The following is a 12,164-nucleotide window of genomic DNA, read 5'->3' on the forward strand; positions in this document are numbered from 1 at the left end:
AATGTTTTATTTTGCGAAAAATCGATTTTATGTAATTCCTCAAGTTCTTTGTTTATAACAAACTTGTCGTCATCCGGATCAACTGTTACCCAAAAAATTCGTGTTCTACGGGTCAAAATACATAAAAAACTTGGGTAAGTCCATCTTAATAAAGGAGCCCGTAGCCCCCCCCCCCTGGCCACAGCACTAATTTGTTTATAAGCCAAAAAATTGTTTATAACTTTAAAACATTGCTGAGGCTGCTTGAATAATCCGATTTTAATTCTGTAAAGTGCATTAGATAGGTGGAGTACTTCTTTATATGTAAAAAAATGACAAATCTTTGTTTGTTCTAGTTTTTGTTGTGCAAGATTTTAAAAAATTTTAATTTTTTAAAAAAAGTTTAGGTTGCAAAATTATTATGCAAAATCTAGTAAGTCAATCTTAATGAATTTTGGTGTACGGTTTTAGCACATTACAAAAATTTTCTAAGCGAATTAGGAAGGTTCCAAGTGTAACCTAAGTGATGGAAAATCATTGAATAAGGACAGGCTTGTTTTGCCCCCTTATTTTATATTTATTGCTATTTTAAAGCAAGGGTGACAAATTAAGACATTTTTAACCAATCGCATCTAATAGAAAATTTAATTATCTTTGTTTTATTCCTAAAGGACTTTGTTCTAAAATGAATAGTTTTTAAGTTATAAGCAAAAAACTTAGAAAAAAAAACGAAATTTTTTGAAATTTTTAAATATTTTATTTTTTTTATTGTTTCGGTCATATTTGAGGAGGAGCATAAATCAATTATTATTAACGAAGTTATCACCTAACTTTATCCGCAAAAATCTGAATGCCACCTCTCACATCCACCTAAAAACAGATCCTTACTTGTCTATAATTATTTAATACTTAGTTCAATATTTGTGTTATATTTAGGATACTTTATTTTTGTTATTTGTAAAAATGGGAACATCTCGTACTAAATAAATAAATAAATATCGAATTTCATTGATAAAATGCGCATATTCCACCGATCTTCGCTTCGATCAGAGAACACGTTGTTCTCTGCTTCGATCATACCTTATTTCCAGCATGCTGGAATACGGTTTGTTTCTCACACCTCTCGGATTATGAGGAGCAAAAGTTCAGCAGTTGCGGATCAGTTTTTAGTATTTCGGCAGCAATGTTATGGATTCCCGGGAACTTGTTGTAAATCTAGGTTTAAATAAAGGTAAGTTTTATAACAATCTATGATTGCTTGTTCTATGACGTATGGTATTTTATTAATAAAGAATGACAAATCGAAAGATATCAATATTTATTTACCTTTAATATATTCATCGCTTGTCTCTGAGTATAATAAGACCCTAATGATTTTGCAAGAAAACACACCGCCCTGAGAGTGTAAACCTCGGAGTTAAAACCTACTCACCTGAATTCATTCGATTAGAGCTTTAAACATACAAAGTGTCTCTACAACGGCAACTTCATTAGTGGTTATATATTTACCACCGAATAAATTAAACTTCAACCTCTTTACTCACGCAAGATAAACAGCCCTTCTGGGATTTCCTAATATTTATGAGTGTCTCGGCTAAATTTGTGATAACATCGAGATGACTTGACTTATTAATAATAAAATGAGTCGATAAGTGACACTGGCAAAAACTGAAGGAGAAGAGTATAAATATCTGTACCATAAAGTTGACACTTAAGGGGGTAGGCGCAAAATCTTGGTCCGATGCTATTTAAATGCAGTGTTTTTGAAAAATTTAAACGGAGAATGAAATATTGCGTTATTATCGAGGTCTGAAAGTCCCTGAAAACTTTTATGTTTATAAGTTATGGGGGTGAAAAAAAAAAGAAAATTTAATTTTAAATATTTCATTCAAAAGAAACTTTTTGTTTATTCTAAGAGACTTTTGGCCCTCGGTAATAATGTAATCTTTCATTCTGCGTTTAAATTTTTCAAAAATATTTATTAGTTTTCTCAGGATTAAAAAAAATTAATGCATTTAAATAACTTGGACCCCTACCCCCTTAAGGGAGTAAAATACAGGAATAGTTAAATAGCAAACTATAGAGTAATAAAGAAATCAACAGATTGTAGTTGAAATATAACACCATAAGTGCATGAAAAGGATATGGAACAAAAGGAAAAAATAGGATTCAAAATTCTTAAAATTATACAGGGTGTCCCGAAAAGATTGGTCATAAATTATACCGCACATTTTGGGGTCAAAAATAGTTCGATTGAACTTAACTTACCTTAGTACAAATGTTCTCATAAAAAAAGTTACAGCCCTTTGAATTTACAAAATGAAAATCGATTTTTTTTTAATATATCGAAAACTATTAGAGATTTTCTATTGAAAACGGACATGTATGATTCTTATGTCAGAAACATCTTAAAACAAAATTATAGTGAAATTTGTCCACCCCATAAAAATTTTATGGGGGTTTTGCTCCTTTAAACCCCCCAAATGTTTGTGTACGTTCCAATTAAACTATTATTGTGGTACCATTAGTTAAACACAGTGTTTTTAAAACTTTTTTGTCTCTTAGTCTTTTTTTGATAAGTCACTTTTTATTGAGATATGGCCTCTTTTTCGAAATATACATAAAAATGTAAATTATAAATAAATTTTCAGATTATTAACAGGTCTCTATAATCGTACTTAACCATATAGAAGGTTAAAGGACATTCTGGAATATTTGGAAATAAAGAAGTCGACAAATTAGCTAAATCTGCAGCTTTAACCAAACGAAATATAAACAACATACTTCTACCAGTAACCGATATAGATAATATCATTAAAAACCATTGCAAACAAAATTGGCAACGTGTATATTACCAAAGTACAACGGGAATAAATTTTAGAAATTGCCAACCACTAATTCCCAATGAGAGATGGTTTAAACAAGAATCAAATAGGCTATTTATAAAAACAATAAACAGAATGAGGTCAAATCACGCACTAACCCCAGCATACAAACACAGCATAGGTATCAGTGATAACCCATATTGCGCCTGTGGTGGAATGGGAGATATACATCACCTCATATTGGAGTGTGGACAGTACAGACAAAATATTAAAGTGATGTATGAAAAGTTAATTGATCTAAATTGTCCTTTACCTGCCAATTTAAACGAAATTCTTTTTCCAAAAAATAAGCAGACGTTAAAAGATCTTTACGAATATGTAGCGTCCTGTAAATTTAAATTTTAAATGGGCTTAGATAATAAAATTAAAAATTGTAAAATTATCACACAAAATTGAAAAATGTATCCATTAATATATTATAACACCCTGTAAATTTAGATTATAAGTAGGCTTAGATATTAACTTAAAATTGTTATTGTAAAACCATAAAAAAAAAACAAATAGTCTGGCTAATTGGCTATGTCAAAGCCATTAATAAAAAAAAAACATATAGAAATATGTGGTGGATTCGACAAATATGCAAAATATCTCGATAAACACTAGTTTATCGAAAAAGTACTAAGAGGCAAAAAAGTTTTAAAAACATTGTTTTTAACTAATGGTAATACAATATTAATTTAATTCGAACATACACAAAAGTTTGGGCGGGTTTAAGGGAACAAAATCCCCATAAAATTTTTATGGGGTGCACAAATTTCACTTTAATTTTTTTTTAAGATGTTGCTGCCATAAGAATGCCACATGTCTATTTTCAATAAAAAATCTTTAAGAGCTTTCGATATATGAAAAAAAATCGATTTTCATTTTGTAACTTCAAAGGGCTATAACTTTCTTTGTGTGCACTATTGTATATAGGTAAGTGAGGTTCAATCAACCTATTTTTGACCCCAGAATCTGTGGTATAATTTATGACCAATCTTTTCGGGACACCCTGTATAAAATAGAACATATAAATAAATACGGAAAAATACTTACATACGTATCAGCGGAGAAAAGCAGGATCTTCAACCTGGAAAATAGACAATAAATTAAATACTGGCAAAAATCAGATTCATTTGAAAAAAAAAAAAAAAATAAAAAAATATGAAAAAAATATTTTTAAGAAACGCTTTTCTTTAGTTACGAGTGACTAAAATTAAACATATAAAAAAATCAACTAGAAAGCAAAAAATAAAAAAATTGAGAAAATATAACACATTCGTCAAAGAAAAGCGTGGCGCGTCTTCATCAAATAAACGGTTTTCACACCGCGCTTTTCTTTAACGAATGTGTTAGATTTTTTCAATTTTTATTTTTATTTTTTGCGTTTTGGTTGATTTTTTTATAATATGTTTAATTTTACTAAAGAAAAGCGTTTCTTAAAAATATTTTTTTCATATTTTTTTATTTTTTACTTTTTAGTCTTGAATATGTTGACCAACTTGTTGTTTTGAAGACGTCTTCTAGGACTAGAATATAAAGTTTTGACGATATTACTTCGCCTCGATGAACCTCTTTTCTTAATGGGGATGGGAATTCAAGATGGGAAGTGAAGAATACGCATCTCGTAGTTAGTCGGCGCACACAGTGGAGGCGGTTTCCGCTTACGGTTAAACCGCGCGGACCCGCTTTTAGGCGTTTTCAAAAAGAATGCACGTCTTTAAATGTACACGAACATAGTCAAAGCAGGTCCGCGCGGGCCAACCGCTTCAACCCGCCTGACCGCTTTTGCTAGAATGAGAATTTAGTTTTTTCCGCGCGGTTTTAATGTTTACTCGAATGAGAATTTAGTTTATTCCCTCTTTTATAATAAGAATTAATAGTTCTCCATGGATTAATTTTATAAATTGTACATTATAATAAATAAAAGTAATAAAGTCAATCTTATTGAAACCGTAATTTGTGTGACTTGGGTATTTCTAAAATTATTCCAGTATTAACTATTAACTAAATAAGTACTTGAAAAATAAATTTACAACAAAACTACTTACCTCAATGTTATAACAAGCCTTTCTTCCGGAAGGATAGCCTGCTTATGTAAATTACACCAGTTTTTAATTAAACGATACTCCTTCTCCTTCTTAAAGTGCCTATCCGTTCCGGATGCTGGCGATCATCATGGCTATCTTGACTTTGTTTACCGCAGCGCGGAACAGTTCAGTGGTAGTGGTGTTATACCACTTTCGTAAAATTTGAAGCCAGGAAATGCGTCTTCTTCCCGGTCCTCTTTTACCATTTACCTTCCCTTAAAGAATCAGTTGGAGAAGGCCGTAACGTTTTTGATTTCTTATTACATGTCCTAGATATTCTAATTTTTTTGTTTTGATGGTTATGAGAATTTCACACTCTTTCCCCTTTCTACGCAGGAATTCCACATTAGTAATTCGGTCAACCCAGGATATACGTAAGATGCGCCTATAACATCACATTTCGAAAGCTTCGAGCCGATTCATACATAGATGCAACAGTTAGTGTCCACGCTTACATTCCGTATTGTTTTTAATGATATGTCTCGACTGTTGAAAATGGGTCTCATTCTAACGTATGCTGCTTTCGCTTTTATTATTCGCTGTTTAATTTCTGTTGAGTAGTCCCATTGGCTATTTAAATTCGTACCCAGATATGTATATTGCTCAACTCTTTCGATATTCTGTTGGTTGACTGTAAGTTGAGCGTTTAATATTGTTTTTAACGATACTCCACTTTCTCCAAAATATATTTAAAAGTCTCTTGTCATTCTCATATACTGGAAGAATCGTTCATTATCTTTTAATTTTTGAAATAGATGATGATATTCTCCATAAATTAATCTTTCTCGATTAATAGGATCTACATCAACTCTCTTTCTTTTCAGTTTAGTTAAAACAGAATCTAAAGCAATTATATCGTCATCGGAAGACGACATTTTGCTACAAGTAGTAGACGCAACTGCCAAATTTGAACGATCTCTCTCGCTTTTACCCGTCTTCACTGTGTTACCATACACGCGCGCGAAAACCGCGCGGTTTGCCCGTAAGCAGGAACCCGCTTCCACTATGTGTGCCGCCTTACACAATTTGAGAGCTTGCTTTACCTGAACTTCTGATTTACTTATTGTTTGCGTTCTAAATCCTAAAATTCAGTTCACCATGGGACGAGATAACAACAAACCGAACAAAAATCAAATGAAAAGATTGACTTGTTGTGTTGAGAAGACAACATAACATGTGTGCTTCAGAAAAATGGCTAGAAGGATGAGTGACAAAAAATATTTAAATAAATGGTGTATATTAAAGGATCTTTCATCATATTATGATCTTTGTTGGTGACAAGCATACAACAGAGTAATATTATACAAAAATGAGAGAATTTACGTTAAGAAGATTTGGTGTTCAACATAAAAATAACACCTATCTAACATGAAGAATGGCTGAATATTATGTTTCTGGTTCCGGAAGTAATGTTAGAGTAAGGCCAAAGGCGGCATAAGGGAAATTATTAGATAACATGAAATATTAATTACCTATGTAGGGAGGTCGATTCTGGATAGGCATAAAATCAAAGATAATGAAAATGTAACGTAAATATTTGTTTTATTTAAAATATTTAAATTATTTACTTAAAAAAAAAATATGATAGATTTGTTGACCCACTGTCTGATTTGGTTTTAATTTACATTTGATAATTATTTATTTATTAAAATAAACATGTGTAACAAATTATTTTTTGGCTATTTTTTGCGCCATAAAATTTTTTGTGACCTTTAATAAACTTCCACTGTATTTCTATGTAATTAACTCTATACTATGTAATAATTATTGGTAGATAGTCCTGTGTATCATGATAAAATATGATATAACCTCTGATTTCCATCAACATGCATCCATTTTGATAACATTTTGAAATCAACCTATATTTACCATTTTGAAGATTGTATGATAAAGTAACATACTATGTATTTATAATTTTTCAACCCTTTTTGATTTATTTTAACCCAATAAATCATCCCATGTTATTTTAATATTGTAATAAAGACAACTTAGTGATTTGTCATACTTTATTTATATTAAATGGGCTATTTTTGCTGACTTTAATTGAAATATTACCCCCTCTGAGGCTCAGTGGTAAGAGCGCCCACCTTTGGATCGAAAGGTCCGAATGGTCTTGAGTTCGAATCTCAGCAATGTCAGAAATTTATCATTTATTATAAATTATTAAATAAAAATAGTTTCTGTCCTTGTGGGATCGGTACTCACCGGAGGGACCGCAGACATTCGGATACAATTAGCGTCTCTTTACAAAGACAACGACGTCGACTTTGCAAAGTAACAAGACACTTACTCAACACGCACACTACACATGATACTGGGTGCCTAACTGTAAAAATTCACCGTACCTACCATGCCAATGGCCATTAGTTGTCGAGGCATTAGCTAAATAAAAAAAATGAAATATTTTTACCCCCTACATTTCCAACCCTTAAAATCATTCCTTATTACGAAAAAATCATTAACGGTATTTATAGAGTTTAATGCATCATTTATTAAAATCCACTATTTTTTTACCAGTTAAATTTGTATAATTTTTAAACATTTTCATTTATTTAAAAACTATCCCTCATAGGTAAAAAATTTAAAAAGTTAAAGTTAAAAAATTAGAAAGGCATATTGTAATGTTATTTTATTCATATATTCAGTGTAATGTCAAATATAAGTGACATATAATATTGTGACATAATTGAAACATAGAAGTCTTAAACAGAATAGGTCAAAGCGAAGGTGACTTGACGAAGATGATAAAAAAGAGAAAACTTGAAAATCTGGGGCATATAATGAGAGGTAGTAGACAGTCGCGGATACAGGGGGTCAACGGGTCCATGGACCCCCCTATTGTATTTAGTCTATAAGTATTTTTGAAGATATTCTTCTTTAGCGGCGAATCGATTGAGGGTAAAATTTGATTGATCCGCGCGCATGCGCACACCGACAGTATGGTATTAGTCGTTATACGGGCTCTGATTGGGTGTTGAAATTTTGAAATGATCTGTCAATAATTTTTCAATATGGAGGTTATCGGTAAACAAAAATATTGTATAATATTAGTTTTTATTGATGTGTGGACAGAAATAAAATCAAATTTATAATTATAGTGACTTTTGAAATAGTTTTGAAAAGCCGCAGGTACGTAATTCTAAATGTTTCAGTTGGAAATACCTAATAGTTTCAATACCTATCTATTTGGAAAATGTAAACAAAATAATGTAGTTACCTATTAGTAGGCAATGCTTTAATTTACATAACCTGATTACCAACAAACTTTCTACAAATCTTCATCTCATATATCGTTTTCTTACTCTATATTTTGTTGTATTTTATTTCGACAAAAATCAAACTAATAATTTTATTAAATTCATATAAAGTTATGGTGTAAACGTTTAGCTTGTGCATATTCCCACATGACGTATACGCGAATGTGGTGCAGTTTGAAATGCCGTCAACTTTCGTACGGCGCGGTAGACGTGAAGTGGGTTCAAGCCCCAAGAAATTTATTATTTTTTATTTTTTTATAGATTTTATGATTGTAAGTATATTATTATATAATTTTTGAAGATATTCTTCTTTTTTGAAAGTGGTAGATAAGAAAGTTAGTTTGATTTTTAAATAAAATAAGTACAAATAACCTTTTAAGTATATTTACTTCGTTTAAATTACCTATTATATAATAGAAGAATATCTTCTTACGTGCGTACAAAGTACACACACATTCTTTTTTTTATTAATTTTTTTTCTGTTAACTCTAAACTTTAAGCCATCAATACAACACTAAATTACACGACAACCTCTTCCAAAGAACTAAAAGAAGCCATAAAATCTAATAAAACAGCCTTCTCTAAAAAATAATCTGCAGGCATATTTGTTTGGGTACCGGTGAAACCATAAACAAGGGAAATATTTTTCTCAATTCAAAGAATAACAAAAATGATATTTTAAAATGCAAATACATTACACTAGGTATAAACCTTATCTCATGAAAAGTCACGTTTCAAACTTGCGATACAATAAAGATATAAAAATTTAAAAATTTGTATTTTACTAGATAACCCATGCGCACCTACCCATTGATGGTAGAAAGGTTAGTCTTTATCGTAAAGAACGACCAGTGAGATTAATAGTCTAGTGAGACTAATAGTGAGATTAATTGTCTATCAATCCTTATGATACCGTAGGTACCTGGGATTATATTATAGTGTATTTTATCCTTAGAGTAAGTGTGAGTCGTATGGCTAAATCTGGAAAATATAATATTTGACTTATTTGAGGTAAGTCTGACCCCCCTATTATGAATTTCTAGATCCGCGCCTGGAGAAGATACTCGATCATGCAGTTAACACTCAACGGAAAGTTAGAGGGAAAAAGCGGAATTGGTAGAAAGAAATATTCGTGGCTTTGAAACTTTCATCAAAGGACTGGCTTATCAGCAGCTGAATTGTCACAAGCCGCGCAAGATCGAGAACAGTATTTTTGGCAAGGTACTCAAAGAGATAGATATAAGGATTGGTCTAGGCTGGGCAGCATATAGCAAATTAAAAGACATACTACTCATTAGTAAAAATCGTTTAACCCTTAAAAGAAAAGTATACAATCAATGTGATCTTCCAGTCATTACGTACGGAGCTGAAACACCAACATTAACCAAAGTAAGGGCACAGTATAAAGAGGGACAGTAGAACCACTCTCCGAAAAATTGGAAGTAAAATCTGTAGTCGCGCACTGCGACTGCGCAATGTTCTTAGTCGCTTTTGCCCCACTCTCGCATTGCGAGTCGCATAGAAACGTACGGATTTTAACAGGGAAAACCCGCATCCACCACTGGTGAATTACCAATTGCGTACTGCCGGTATTACTTCTTGAGATCAAAGCGCCGACAGAGGAGTGGTTTTACTGTGGAACCTCTATATACTGTGGTAAGGGTGCCAAAGCTTAAAATAACACAGCGGAAAATGGAAAGTTTCATACTAGGAATAACACTTGAGGATCGAGTGAGAAATTTAGAAATAAAGCAAAGAACGGGTGTGCAAGGTCGGTGGCGCCCAAAATCCCGACAGCCAAAATCCCGACAGCCAAAATCCCGACGGCCAAAACACCGACACACGCCAGAATCCCGACACGCCAGAGTCCCGACAGGCCAAAGTCCCGACATGCAACATAGTTCAGAGATATAAGGAAAAAAAAGTATGTGTGTACTTTGTACGCACGTAAGAAGTTATACTTCTATTATATAACTTCAACGAAATAAATATAATAAACATTTAATTTGTATTTTATTTAAATATTAAACTAATTTTATTACTTACCTACCACTTTCAAAAATTTTTTATTAAAACAATACCAAAAATTAAAAAAAAAATTAATCGTCCGAATTCGAACCCGAGACCTCTTGATCTGTGGTCGAATGCTCTACCGACGAAGCCATTATCGCTCTGTTTACGTGACATCTCGGACATACAGTAAAACCTCCGATAACCGAAACCTTTTTAACTGAAACATCGTTTAACCGAAACGGCTGACAGTTTAAATAATTTCGTCAAAAAAGTAAATTTTTATCGCAAAACGGAAACAATTCGATGTTAATTTGTCAACATCGTAAACATTACTTTAATACACAACTAAATAACGCAACTAAATAATATACAACAATGCGTTTGCCAACTTTGACCAAGAATTCTATGTCATTTGATACAAGAAGAATAAGGAAACAATGTTATTTTTAACCGAAATTCTGGTTAACCGAAACGGCTTCTCCCCCAATTATTTCGGTTAACGGAGGTTTTACTGTAGTTACAAATCACGGTGACAAATAGATCAAGTGAAGTATAAAGATGTTATAATAGATACTTATTATTTTACTCCCGAGGAAGACCAATCCAAAGACACAAAAATGATAATAAATAGTATATTTACTAAAATACTAATACAGTAGAACCCCGATTATCCGTGTGCGGATTATCCGGGCTGCGGATTATCCGTGCTATGATTTTCTATAACTCAAATTGCATTTTTGAGGTTTTATCAAAATAGCATCACCGTAAATCACTCGTATAGTCTGTTCGCTAAACTCAGACGCAACTGGCTACATATTTTAGTCGATAATTTTTTTGTTTTTGGCCAATTTTGCAAAAATTGGCGAAAGTACTAACTATTTAATGATTATTAACTATTTAGTAATTATTTTTTGCCAATTTTACTAAAATTGGCAAAATTACCGACTAAAATATCTAGAAAGTTGCGTCTGAGTTTAGCGAACAGACTATACGAAACTCTATACGCCGAGAGGAAGACTCATAATGAAAGATTTATTTTTCTGTTATCTTCTTATGGTAGGTGGTGGGTACATATGCATGTATATACGTACATATTAGTGATGTAACGAATGTCATTTTTTGAACATTCGCGAATACGAATGCGAATGCGAATATCTGCTACCGACATTCGCGAATGCGAATGCGAATATTCAGTTTTTTTTTCATTTGTTTCTATTTTTGTAATGTTTCCTAAATTTATAATGAAAAGTTAATTGATATTTAGTGAAAATCAATCGGAATCTTAAGCTTATAATGTGATTATACAAGGTTAAGTTCTATCTATCTATTGCCCTTCGTTTGTCCAAAGTTGAACGTAGGCCTCCCCCTTGTTTTCCACTCTTCTCGGTTTAGTGCTAATGCTGCCGATCTGGTCCCTGCGTATCTTTTTAGGTCATTCGACCATCTCGTCTGTGGTCTGCCTCTTCTTCTTTTGTAGTCCCAAGGTCTCCAGTGAGTTATCGCTTCATTCCATCTTCCGTCTCTTTGTCTGCTGTTGTGTCCTGAATATTTCCATTTGAAAGTAGCTGCATGAGGTTTGAGGTTTTCTTAATAAAAAAAGATGAAAAGTGAATAGATTTTGATTTTATTAACCTAATATTATCTTAAAATTATTTTTTTTCTGGTTTTCATATTTGCAAAACATTCGCACAAAATTCGCGAATGCGGATGCGAATGCGAATATGCAAAAACATGCGAATATTCGCGAATGCGAATGCGAATACGAATATTCGTTACATCACTAGTACATATGTATTATACCTATATAAGAAATACAGGGTGTAACAAAAATACAGGTCATAAATTAAATCGCATATTCTGGGACCAAAAATAGTTCGAATGAACCTAACTTACCTTAGTACAAATATGCATATAAAAAAAGTTATAGCCCTTTAAAGTTACAAAATGAAAATCGATTTTTT

This window comes from Diabrotica virgifera, chromosome 1, assembly GCF_917563875.1.
Source record: "Diabrotica virgifera virgifera chromosome 1, PGI_DIABVI_V3a".
Lineage (NCBI taxonomy): Eukaryota > Metazoa > Arthropoda > Insecta > Coleoptera > Chrysomelidae > Diabrotica > Diabrotica virgifera.